General features: G+C 34.1%; 1 pseudogene; it reads left to right on the top strand.

Annotated features, from left to right (window-relative positions):
* The first annotated feature begins 1,647 nt into the window (after positions 1 to 1,647).
* On the top strand, positions 1,648 to 3,232 carry LOC111893421 (pentatricopeptide repeat-containing protein At4g26680, mitochondrial-like; annotated as a pseudogene).
* Positions 3,233 to 13,929: the final 10,697 nt, after the last annotated feature.

The raw sequence follows: 13,929 nt of genomic DNA, 5'->3' as shown, positions 1-13,929 counted from the left end.
CAATGAAATCTTTGTTGATGTTTGGATTGATTGTGATAAATAAATAATAAGATTAGAATTTATTAATAGATAAAAGATATAGCATCTTAAGTACTTTTCATTTTTAATTATTTTTTTGTCAAAACAAAAAAAAATAAGTTAAATATTTTGTGGAACACCTTTGTTAATTTTATTAAAATAGTCAATTTAAGCTTTATAAAAAATAAATGATATCTATCTATGGGTAGAGATCCTTACACAGTAACTTTTCCTTTAGACAAACTATTTATGTTTTATTAAGTTGTACAATACAAATATTTAAAACGTAAATACCAATATTTAAAACATAAATAGCCATATACAAATCACTCTTTATCTACCCTTTATATATCTTTATAGTTGGTTAGTGGTAATTTTTTCTTTTGTAATGTGTTATCGACTTTTCATTCAACTAATTTCAACATACAACTTAATACAAATGCACTATAATAACTATTATCAGCCTTTTTATCTAAATGAGTAATGTCTAAGAATAAAAAAAACTTAAAGTGTTATATAAATCGAAATTGAAGTATAAATATAATGTACATATAAAAATCGATATTCACAATAATGACTACTATTAATTTATATGATTTATGAAAAACTAACTATCATTTTTATTAACTTAGAAAATAATTTAGAAAGCATAAACTACTAAAAATATTTTTTTTTTAAAAAATAAGTAGATTATTTTTAATCGTTTATACTTTCCTATTTTTTATAATTTCAAAATACGAGTCATTTTTTTATTCTCATATCATGGGTCAGAAGACTATAATAGGTTTTCTGTCAACATTATTTTTATTGTCAAATTGAGCACCCCTAAATATAAAAAAAAAGAGTATATAATTTGTGAAGTAATGAAGGGGGCTAAATTGGCATTAAAAGAAACTTAATTTGTGAAGGTATCTAAGGTTAGAAAATATAGAATAAACTTCAATGTTTAGGGACTAATCCGTAAAAAATCGTCCATAAGCCCCAACAAGAAAAAGTTCAAAGCCTAGGACCAAATTGGCATTACAAGAAACTTAATTTGTGAAGATACCTCCAAAAGTTTTTTTGCGACTTTTCTAGCCTTTATGCACGGATTAATGGAGTAATCACAAAATCGATCCTTTGCATCGCTCGGAAGCGGCATAGGAAAAAAAGGCGAGGTAGGGTGGAGAAGGGAAGAATGAACTGAGAAGAGAGGGGGGAAAGCAGGGTCTGCCAGTGTCGATTTTTGAAGGTGTGTTGAGGCTGCGAAATCAACTCATACAATCCGGTAGTTCCTTGCTTTAACTCGTCTTTTGATTTCATGTTTCAATTGCTAGTGATTAGATTCAAGCAATCTCATTCTTCTTACTTCCAATCCTTGATATGTTATGAGCTTAATCCCCAGCCACGTTTTGTGTGTTTTTGATGGGTGATTAAGACATCTCTTCAACTTTTGACACTACAACAAGAAACCAATAAGGTGATTAAGACATCTCTCCTAACTTTGTCCATTCTCTTGATGGGTCCGACATGATGATGACAGCCATTGCTTGTAAAGAGGCCAGCTTAAGTTTTGCAGGTTCAAATCATTATTATTTCATATAGTTTATTTCTCCGTTTTTTTCCCATTAGAAATATATAAATTAAAATCCCATTTCAACTATGCTTGATTCAGCCATGAAAAACCCTAATTCTACTCTCCTTAGAAGTAAATGGAGTCCTATTCCAATACCCCATAGAACTATCCTTGAACCCGAAGGTCAAGATCTTGATTACAACAACATAACTCACACTCATCTTCTTCATTCTGATTAGGCTAAGCTAGATAAATTATTAGCCAAATCTAATTCATTCGAGTGAAACAGATTCTGTTAAAGCTTCAAAACGACTATGTCATTTCCCCAATATTCTTCAAATGGATTGAGCTTCACAACCCTAGTTTACTCACCCTCGAAAGAAATTCCATCATCCTCCACATCCTCACCAAGAATGGTAAATTTGTGTCAGCTGAATCCATTTTAAAGAAGATCATCGGTTCCTGTTCTTGTGATGTAAACCTCCATTCTAAGCTCTTCGATGCTGTTCTTCACTCTTATTGAATGTGTGTTTCCACTCCTCATGTTTTTTATGCCCTTTTCAAAATGTATGCACAGATGAATCAGTTCAAGAATGCAACAAATACATTTTGTCATATTAAGGAATTCAAATTTCTTCCCACCATTGAATCATGTAACATGTATATGAGTTCACTGCTTATTTTCAATCGAGCAGACATCGAGTTACCATTATACAACCAAATGAGAAGATCTAAGATCACAATCAATGTGTTCACTCTCAACATGGTGATAAATGCTTAAGTTCAATTAGGGAAACTAGAGAATGCATTCCAATTGTTCGATGGAATGCAAGGTATGGGAATGAACCCTTTTGTCTCCTCCTACAATACATTGATCTCTGCATACATTAACCAAGGCCTTTTAACAACCACAATTAAGTTGAAACTTACAATGGAGAAGAATGGAATAAGCCCAAATGCCATAACTTACAGCACAATAATCCATGGATTCTATAAAGAAGGGAAACTACATGATGCTTTTAAAGTTTTCATTGAAATGAAAAGGGTAAATGTGGATTCTAATACTATAACTTACAACACATTAATCACTGCATGTTCCGAATCAGGTAAAATCGAAAAGGGTAATTAGCTTTTTAAAAAATGATAAGAACCGGGGTCAAACCTAATATTATGACTTATAACACATTGTTGCTGGGACTTTGTAACGAAGGAATAACCAAGAAAGCTGCTTATTTGGTTAAAGAACTTGCTAAAAAGAAATTAGTACCAAATTCTTCAATATTTTCTGCCCTAATTAAAGCCCAATGTGCTCGAAAGAACCTAGATCGTGGTTTCCAACTTTATAAAAGCATGGTGAAAAGTAATTGTTGTCCAAACAAAGATACTGTGAAGATGTTGATTTTATCATTCTTGCAAACGGATGATTATGATGGTGCTTTTGGTGTTTTTAAAGAGATGTTAGAGAGGCCTATTAGGCCTGATTTGGTTGTTTTGAGTGGGTTGTGTAAAGGGTTTTCAAAAGCTTGGAAAGATAGATTGGTTATGGATCTATTAAGCGAGGTTGATAATGGATGTTTTAGTTATGAACGTTATGAGAAAGTTAAAAGCATTATTTGTGACTCTAACAATGAAGGTAAAGAACTTGAAGAAAATGTGTAAGTTGATCTATTTAATCATGACAAAAATGAATCCGAATATAGAATGTGTGTGGGAGCAAATATAGCGGTATACTTCGTAATGTATACTCAATAAAGCTTTAAATTTTTTTGATGTATATCGAATTAAACTTTGATATTTGTGTTATCTGTATATATATATATATATATATATATATATATATATATATATATATACACATATATATATATACATATATATATATATATATATACATATATATATACCTATATCTATATCTATACGTCTATACAACTATATAAAACATATTGCTTCTTTCTTGAATTTTTGAGAGGCATAAGTTTCACTTCTTAATGTACACATCAACTTTGTATATAAACTACTATGTGGCCATGATCCTTAAAGTAATCACTCCAATCTATATAGCTTGCTATGCTTAACTCTATAAATAATTTTGAAGTAGCAGAAATAAAGATTGTGTAAGTAGCAATTGACTTTTTTATTATTTTATTTTCAAAAGTTTATGTTTATATTCTACCATATACACAAAATACAATGCTATTTATGATTACGCCTGTTTTAGATACGAAAGAGGAATGGGTCATGAAGGTTGTGCAATCATGGTTGTAGTTTTCTTGTTCTTGATAGATTTGTACTCTATATATTAAAGATAATAATATTTTGCAAATTTTAGTTTTATTTCACAATAAATTATAAATTTTATCGGGAGGCTTGAAAGTTGATGAAGAATGTGGAACCTTTGAGACACCAACAATGACTCAACTTGATGTAGATCCTAGTTTAAAACTCTTAAACCCTTAAGCTTTAAGTTCATAACCAATATGAACTTAAAGAGGGCTTGAAGATACAATTGTTATTCAAGTTTTCTAACCAAAACTAGAGAGAAATGGAGAGGGAAGAGAGGGTTCAGATTTTGCATCAAGTAATGAATGAGCACTTTTTCCAAATTCAAGCCTTCTTATTTATACGCATAAAGTAATTTTTTTAACCATTAGTCTTTAGCACTTTAAGCAAACTTGTCCCCAATTTCATAAGCATGTCGCCCATGCCCTTAAAGCATGATTATACAACTCATACACTTTTTTTATGCAAATCTTGAAAATTGAATAAAGAAGAAGAGTTTGTTTATATTTTATAAACTCAAAGTTTAGAAGATATAAACTTTGTCTTTTCCTGAAACACAAAAAGCCTAACTAGTCCAAAATGTTGTACATGACTTAATAAATCATACGATATGATATATTATGTTACTTGATAATGAAAATTATTATTTCCATGAAAAAAAATTCCAATTTAATTATAAGAGTTTGATTGGATATTTATTAAAATCAATTTCTAATAAATAATCAATTGTATCAAGTTGTTGTTAGTGTGATCTATTAGTATCATATGTTATTTAACAATATCAATTTAATATGACTCTTGAGAATACTAGATCTTTCACATATATATATATATATATATATATATATATATATATACACACACACACACTCACACACACACACACACATATATATATATATATATATATATATATATATATATAACATAACACAAAGGTATATTAGAAACGATACTTTATTTATTGTAAAATATTTTGTTATTATATTGTCTGAAAGACAAGAACACAACCTAAACATTACTAGAAACGATAAACAGATGTAATTAAACTCCAACAAGCTTCCACAAAGACCTCCTCCTTCTTGGCACAACTATCCTCCATACTCATCTCCCTGAGAATACATGCATTTTTGAAAACGTCAACATAATGTTGGTGAGTGTATAGGTTTTTATAGTATTGTTTAGGTATATTAAATTAAGAATCCTTTTTCTTTTTAGAAAAACCTTTCTTTAAATATTTTATCAACCCTAACTTAATATCTTTTCAGGATATCTTACGATCATAGATGTTTTATCAATCCTAATTTACTATATTTTGCGGGATATCTAACAATCCTAACGTATTTTATCTACCATTCTAAGGCGTCCCTGATGGCAATCTGATATCTAAGGTGTTTTTAATGTATTACCATGAGCCTCCATAATCGATGTTTTTTGACTAATAATTTCCCTGCCAACACGTTTCATTGGACGTCGAATAGTAATTAATAAGAAAGTTATCCTGTTGGGATTGTAGCTAGTAATCACAAGTGGGGGTGCCAATCCCTGTATAAATCTATACATATCTTTCTAGCTCTCACAACATTAACGATTATAGGTCCCGGGGAAGCCAAATTTAATCAAGGCCATTGGATGATTATATCTTTTAGATTTCTTAATTATTTTTTGACGAGCATAACTTCTAGCTACTATGTTGTCCTAGGATTTTGGTCATTATAACATCTAGGTATTATGTCTTCTTAGACTATCAGGCATCATAACTCTTAGGTATAATCTCATAACTTACAACTAGGTATAGTATCTATAGCCATATTATCCTAAAGTTTTAAGCTTTATAAAACAATTGATATTTATGGATATAAATATAATTTGAGAAAGCATTTTGATAAGCATGTATCCCCCCCACCCCCCGGTAAAACATTTAAAATAATGAAATAGGGGTCGTGTACTCACCCTAGTCATGTGAGACCTTTGTCTTAGGGTTGAATCGGGCTCGGGACTCCAGGGACGGCTCCAAAGGGTTACAACTTCGAGAATACAGAGGGAGTGGGAAATGAGCTCTGCACTGCCCTCTATTTATAGTCATGGATTTGGGGTGCGCGCGGTGCAAATATTTATGCGCTTCGCGCATGATCATTGTGGATCCATCCAAAGAAGGCCACATGCCACTTCCCAAAATGGCCACATCACATGGAATCTGCTCGAATTTGGTGTCATGTCAATGTCGCGAGTAGGCGTGCTCCTCACGCACATAAAATATATTTTTTTAAATCATAACTTTTTTGTATGAGCTCTAATCTAGGCCCTATTTATATCTATGTGATGATCTCAATGGGTACTACAACTATCCTTTAGGTTTCTTTAGCTAGTTTTGAAATTTGTTTTTGTGCCTAACATGGGTAAAAATAAATGATTTTACAAAAATCATATCTCTCACATACGGATCCTGTTTTCCGCACTCTTTGTCATAAAGTTTATATCTTATGAAGTACTACGAATCTCCTTTTTGCACTTTTAGCAAAACTTAACCAATATCCAAGTACCGTTTTGACGTAATTAATTTTAGTTACGTAGTTGGTTTCTATTTTCATAAAATTCATAACTCTTTCCTTTGAAGTCAGATTTTTCTAAATCTTATATCATTGAGATCACGTTAACGAGTACTTTCCAACTACGTTAACCAGCTTAGAAATAGTACAAATTTTTAGACACAAATTTTTGAGCCTAGTGGACGTTTTTAACAAATAAATGTAATGTCACATTTGATTTTTATTATCTCAAATATCAAATATTAAAATACTAACCTATTGCATCTATCTTCCCTGCTCTTTCCTAATAATGACCAGTGACAGAAACCACTCAGTTGTCACATCTCAACTTTGATATGACTTTATGGACCATTTGTAAGGATTCAAGCTTCTACCTTTGTAGTTTATTATCTTAGATCTAAGTTGTTTAAGTCGTTTTTGGTACATGTTTTTGATTTCATTGAAGTGAAAGAACAAAGTTGGAAACTTTATGATCCTTCTGAGCAAGGTTGTAGAGCTCGTTACTCGGTACCTGTTCGGTCGACTACCGAGTAGCAAGTACTCGCGAGTACTCGGGGGCTACTCGGATTCGGTAATTAATGTAGAAATATTTTTAGGGAAATTATATATGTCCATATCATAAGTTAAAATCATAAGTTGATTGAAATATATAACAAAATTAGATACATGTGAATACACAAAAACTGAAAAACGCATAATTGTCTCACTTCGTGAATAATTAATGGAAATTTAAGATATATAAGTAGTAATAAAAACATTTGTGTGTGTTAAATAATAAATCATTAAGTATATTATACATATTAATTACCGAGTTGACCGAGTTTTACAAACTATTCAGTTCAGTAAGGGGCCGATTGGGGAGTACTCGGGATTTTGTATCTCGCCTCGGTAAGGGGCCGAGTAGCGAGTAACGGAGGAGTAATCGGCCAACTCGGCGAGTTTTACAATATTGCTTCTGATTCCCTAGAGCATCATATCTTATGGATCTAAGAATTGGATGTGGCTTGTGAACCTAGCATGAGTTTGTGGTCACTTTATTGATTTTTGACCCATATTGGATAGAGGACATGCATGGAGCATGCATGTCCATAAAGCTGTCATTTTTATGAACCTCTAGAGTCCCTTAAAGCTTTATGGAAAATTGGAGTTGAAGACATAATGGATTAAGGACTCAAACCATTAAGTTGTTGCCTCTAATTTTGGTCACGACATGACCATGAGGATGTCATGACGTGACCAAGGAGGATTTTACGATTATCTTTTCCTGATGAGTTGATGATGTAACCAAGGAGGGTTCACATCGTTATGCTTGTTGAGTGAGTTTTCTGTAACTGAGTTGGTGTGAGACGAGTTGGAATCGGGCTAAGTGCATTCTCACGACGTGACTAAGGGTTGGTCACTAGTATTATTAGTTTTGGAATTTGACCGTTGACTTTTTTTGGTATAGTTTCCTTTTGGTCAAATTGCAAGATTCAAGGTATAAGCTAAGTTTGGACTTTGTATGTTTGATATGTGTGTTGTGGCACTGGTTGTGTAGCATAGAGCTGTGGTTTAGCTGAATTCGTGAGTCTGATGAGTCTTCTAACTATACTATGTAGGGTGCTAGTTGTCTTTGTGACTCTTGCATTGTGTGTTGGGCTAGGCCCATTGGTATGCATGTTGGGCTAGGCCCATTTACGTGTTGCAGTACGCCCATTGATATGTTGGGTTGGGACCATTTGTATGTTGGGTTGGGCCTAATATTATGATGGGTTGGGCCTAATGTGTAGGTTGGACCCGTTGATATGTATGGTATGCAGTAGTTTGGGGAACTAACTAAGCTTTGTGCTTACGGTTTATGGTTTAAACATTTTCAGGTACTTCCAGTTCCAAAGGGAAGGGCCTGACTTGAATGCACAACATCCTCTTGTGGCTATTTTGCACTATTGTTATTGTATTACTCTGATGTTTGAAATATACATTTTACTCATATTGGTTTTAAATGAATGATTATACGGATTTGATGTTTTAAAAACAAAAATTTTACTTCTTTTTTTGGGACTTTAAAAGGGCACCTACAAAAAGCCTCTTAAGAGAGGGAATCTAGTTATCATCGATGATCAGAATGCTAGCATTTGTATATGTTTAGTTATATGTGATAGAATGTAAGTAATATGTGATTTATTACTTGATGTTTATATGTGTTATGTGTATTGCATATGATCTGTATCATGGATAAGTGATTACTCACTAAGCCTTAGGCTTACAACTGTTACTTTATATTTTTAGTTGCAGGGTTCGAAGGACAGAGAGCTGACATGATTGGAATATCTGGACATTTCTCGGAGGGGCATGGCATCTGGCTATGCGTTCTTTATCACATTATGGTTTTCAAAACATGACATAGCTTCCGCAATTTCATTATGTTTGTATTATTATGACGATAAATGACAACTTTATATTTTACTAATGATAATAAAACATTTGGTAAAACATATACTTTGATTTTTCAAAAATTTAAGGTTGGATTTTTGGGCTGTTACACTCACCAATTACCTTTATTCAATTTATATAACTCTCATCGAATAAACTTTCTTCATGTTATATTATTCACATCCTATAGCCTTTCTTCATGTTGTATTGTTTACTTCCAATATCCTCCTTCCATGTTATATTATTGTTTTCTAATAACCTTCTTTCAGGTTTTATTTATCAACATCCACATACATATTAAAATAATTTTGCAAATTACACAAACATCCGTACCAAGCTAGAGTATAAGATGTCTCACATTCAAAGTACAATCTATCAACTATTTCAAAGGCAATTCATTCTAGAACCGGTCACTGTATTTTACCATTGAATCTCGGTTACAAAATTTATCATTTCTTGCAACTACATTGTCCCATTCCTAAGACCACTCACTAAATATATTGCCATTACGTTTTACCATTAAGATCTGCATAGTGTCATTATAACTTCATTACAGAGTTCTAAATATTCAATCACTATGTTCATCCCAGGGAACGTATGTCTATGTTCCATAGGAACAAATGTCTGCATTCTTTTCGTGGAAACTGTATATAAATTCCTCTCATGGGAACTTATATTTGTGAAACCAAGAATTTGTCTAAGATGGACTATTACAATAATAAAAACTCTCTAATAGTGATCTAACCTCAATGAATTCTTATACGATATGCTAAAGATTCTTATAGAACTATTGGCAGTGCCTTTCTTTTAACGAAACTATAATTCACATAAAGATTCAAACTTAAAATAATTTTAATCAAATTATTTCACTATTCATGAATATTTAATAATTTTGCTATGTACTCAAAATTCACATGTACTCACCTCGAGATTGGTCAATTGTTGGATGTTCCAATATCAGTGACCCTTTCTTCGATTTTATTTTGGTAGTTGTCAAAAAAATTATGAAACACACTATTTAATAATCTCTTTAATCTCTAACTATGTCATTGGTTATAATTCCCAAATCTCAATATAGGTCGTCAAAACTCGTTTACAAACCTATTCTCAAAGCACAAGTTCGATTTTCCTACTAATCGTCACTTCATGTTTAACCCTTATGACATTCACTTAATACGGCTTTACGACTTACAAGATCTCGTTCCAGTATATGTATAATATACGCAAATTAAATGTTATATATATATATATATATATATATATATATATATATATATATATATGTCACACCCCCAAACCAGAACGACGGAAACGTTCGGGGGCGGAGGACGTCATATTCAATATCATAACAATTGCATCGTAAGGAAAGTACACACCACCATATATAAATATTTCAAAATGTGTTACATGATTGAAAATGTTACATATTCAAAAGTTAAATACATAATCATGCTTCAAAAGAAGTTATTAACGCCAGAGCGTTAATCCCCCAAAAGTTGTTGTTACGCTGGCTTAGCGATTCCCTGAGAATACAAGTTATTTCAAAGAAAGTGTGTCAACAATTAAGTTGGTGAGTTCATAAGCAGTGTTTTGAGAAAATATATGGCATTCGAAAGTTCGTGTGTGTTTTCCAAGAAAATCCAATATTTTCTTTATAAATGTACGAAAAGAGTATGAAAGATCGTTGTATGAACCGTATGTATTTGCAACAGGAAAAACTCTTATTTTCCAATGTGTGAAATGCAATCTTAAATGTCCAAGACCGTAACTTGTAAGCAATAGTGATATGCTTAAATGAATGATGTATAGTCTTATTATAAAATAAAACTATAAGAAGATAGTGTTTGTATGTGAAAAGAACCATATCAGTAACTTTTCCCATGAAAAGGTAATCCCATAATAACTGTCTATTCAGTGAGTTTTATAACCATACTATCATAGTTTGCCTGTAGCGACGTTCTTCATGCGTCGAAATGTTATGACAACTGTCACCCAAAGGACTGTAGCTAACAGTCAGGGCGCGGGATCATAAGTCCCGTATAGATCTATACACACTTATCACGTTCTCTAGGCGGGAGATTCTGGTTATAAACATGACTTCTAGTGGTACCTTTAAAAGGTATAGTGAAGATGAATGCCTCATGAATTCTCAATTAAGTCCCGTATTGAAGTGAATGCATTTGTTTCTAAAATTATTATCCTTTCTAACAATGTTAACAAAGGCATATTAGAAATCGATAAGTTTTGCGAATATCAAACGATGTAGTTGAAATGTTTACTATTAACATGATAAGGAATGCATATTTGCATGCAATGCATAGAAAAAGATTCCATGATTTTATTCGAAATCAACAGGTGTTTACTTGTATTCTCCCCCCGTAATGTGTTCAAAAGAATTTAAAAGTATTTAAAGCGTAGAAATGGGAGTATGAACTCAGCTGATTGAAGTGGCGGGTTGAAGAAAATAAGAAAATATCTGAGCAGAACTTCGGCAGGAGGAAGCTTATTTCTCGGGAAATCTCGGGAATCTTGGGGGCGTAAAACTTCCTTCGGGACTTGGATATGAAAACCGGGGCATCGGGATGGCTTCGAGTGATTAAACGCAAAGCAAAAACGCGGGAAAGAGAAGAATTGGGCAAAGAAACCCGGAACCCTAGCCTCCCTTTTATAGGAGGCTGAACCGCCTCCGTACGATGGGGGTATGCTCTTATGCGGGGTGTAGCATACATCAGCACTTACGTCAGCCTTCTGACGGACGATGGGATTTCTGCTGCCGAAGGGACTACGTCCTTATCACCTGGTACGCTGGTCGTACCCCCTTACGCAGGGCGTAACCCGATTTTTAGAACTTCTAAATTCCGTAACTCTCACGTACGAGCTCTGTTTCTGACGTTCTTTATACCCACACATAGGTGTGACTGTAATCTAAAACTTTCGTTTAGACTCCGTCGGCCAGTTTTGAATTTATTTTTAATAATACCTATTTAACAGGCCAGGACAGAAAAAGTCCGTTAAAAATCCATAACTTCTTCACCCAACGTCCGTTTTCGTCTGTCTTTTTACCGTTGTATCACTATTGTCGAGGTCTTAAACTTTCGTTTAGGTTGTGTTGGCTAAAAATCTTTCGATCTCTAATTCGAGTTTTAACTGTCTAGTGTTAGGTCTGAAACTTCGAAAAATCATAACTTCCTCATACAAAGTCAGATTTGGGTGTTCTTTTTATGTATATTTATGGTTTAGCAATATCTACGACTTTCATTTAGATACCTAAGGCCAATAAGTATTTTATCTAAATTTCTCGTTTTAGGCTTAACAACACTTTATCGGTATTGTTACGGATCTTCGATTGATCATAACTTCTTCGTTATAACTCGGATTTTTGTGTTCTTTATATTTTTGGAAACCTTGTTAGAATATCTACCAACTAGAATACTCAAACTGAGCTTTTAGAACATTTCATTTTTTTATCATATTTTTATTACTTCACAAAGATGATACAGGATTTGACTTTTAGACATTACATTGACCTGAACTAACGGGTTGTTATAATATATATATATATATATATATATATATATATATATATATATATATGCTTACCCTCGATGTCGATATCGCGAATTCAAGCTTCTTATTAAGTTTCAGGCCTTTCATCGACTTCACCGTTTCAAACTCTAGGTTCTCCTTCTTCTTTTCAAGAAGTGAGCAGATTTGGTTAACCTGTCGACAATCACCCAAATGGTATTGTGACCACCCTGTGTCTTGGGTAGCAATTCGACTAAGAGCATCTGCCACCACATTGGCCTTGCCCGGATGATAATGGATCTCACAGTCGTAGTCGTTGAGCAATTCGACCCAACGTCGTTGCCTCATGTTTAACTCCTTCTGGTCGAATATGTGTTGAAGGCTCTTGTGGTTTGTGAAGATGGTGCACTTGGTACCATATAGGTAATGCCTCCAGATTTTCAAAGCAAAAACCACTGCTCCAAGTTCTAAGTCGTGAGTGGTGTAGTTGACCTCATGCGTTTTTAGTTGTCGCGAGGCGTATGTGATAACCTTTCCTCTCTGCATTAGCACACAACCCAACCCTTGATTGGAAGCATCGCAATATACCACGAATTCTTCTGTCCCCTATGGAAGACACAGAATGGGTGCACTGCACAAGGCTTGCTTCAGGGTCTGAAATGCAGTATCTTGTTTCTCTCCCCAGTTGTAGGCTACACCTTTTTCAGTTAGGGAGGTAAGGGGCTTTGCAATGCTGGAGAAGTTCTCTATGAACCTGCGGTAATAGCCAGCAAGGCCTAGATATTGACGGATATCGGTTGGCGTTGTTGGCGTAGACCAACTTTTGATAGCCTTTATCTTAGAAGGGTCCACGTGGATTCCCTCTTCGCTGACTATGTGACCTAGGAATTCCACCTTCCTAATCCAAAACTCGCATTTTGAGAACTTTGCATAAAGTCTCTCGGTTCGTAATGTCTCTAGGACTTGTCTTAGATGTTGACCATGCTCTTCTCTACTCTTTGAATAGATGCGTATGTCATCTATGAATACTATCACAAATTTGTCCAAGAATGGACGACATACCTGATTCATTAAGTCCATGAATACGGCAGGAGCATTGGTTAGTCCGAACGACATCACTACTAACTCGTAATGACTGCATCTTGTTCGGAAGGCCGTCTTGGGAATATCACTCTCCACAATTCGCAGCTGGTGATATCCCGATCTCAGATCGATCTTGGAGAAGTAGTTGGCTCCTTCGAGTTGGTCGAACAGGTCGTCTATTCATGGTAGGGGATATCGGTTCTTGATGGTAAGCTTGTTAAGCTCTCGGTAGTTGATGCACATCGTGAATGATCCATCCTTCTTTTTCATAAACAATACTGGTGCTCCTTAAGGCGAGAAGCTCGGTCTGATGTATCCTTTGCTGAGTAGCTCATTCAGTTGACTGGATAGCTCTTGCATTTCCGCTGGGGCTAATCGATATGGCGCTTTGGCTACAGGGGTAGCTCCAAGAAATAAGTCGATTATGAATTTGACTTGCCTCGCCGGTGGTACTCCTAGAAGATCCTCAGGAAAAACATCTGGGAATTCACATACGTCAGGCAC

The sequence above is a fragment of the Lactuca sativa genome, chromosome 2 (genome assembly GCF_002870075.4).
Source record: "Lactuca sativa cultivar Salinas chromosome 2, Lsat_Salinas_v11, whole genome shotgun sequence".
NCBI classification, from domain to species: Eukaryota; Viridiplantae; Streptophyta; class Magnoliopsida; order Asterales; family Asteraceae; genus Lactuca; species Lactuca sativa.
This window is presented reverse-complemented; position numbering and strand designations above follow the sequence as displayed.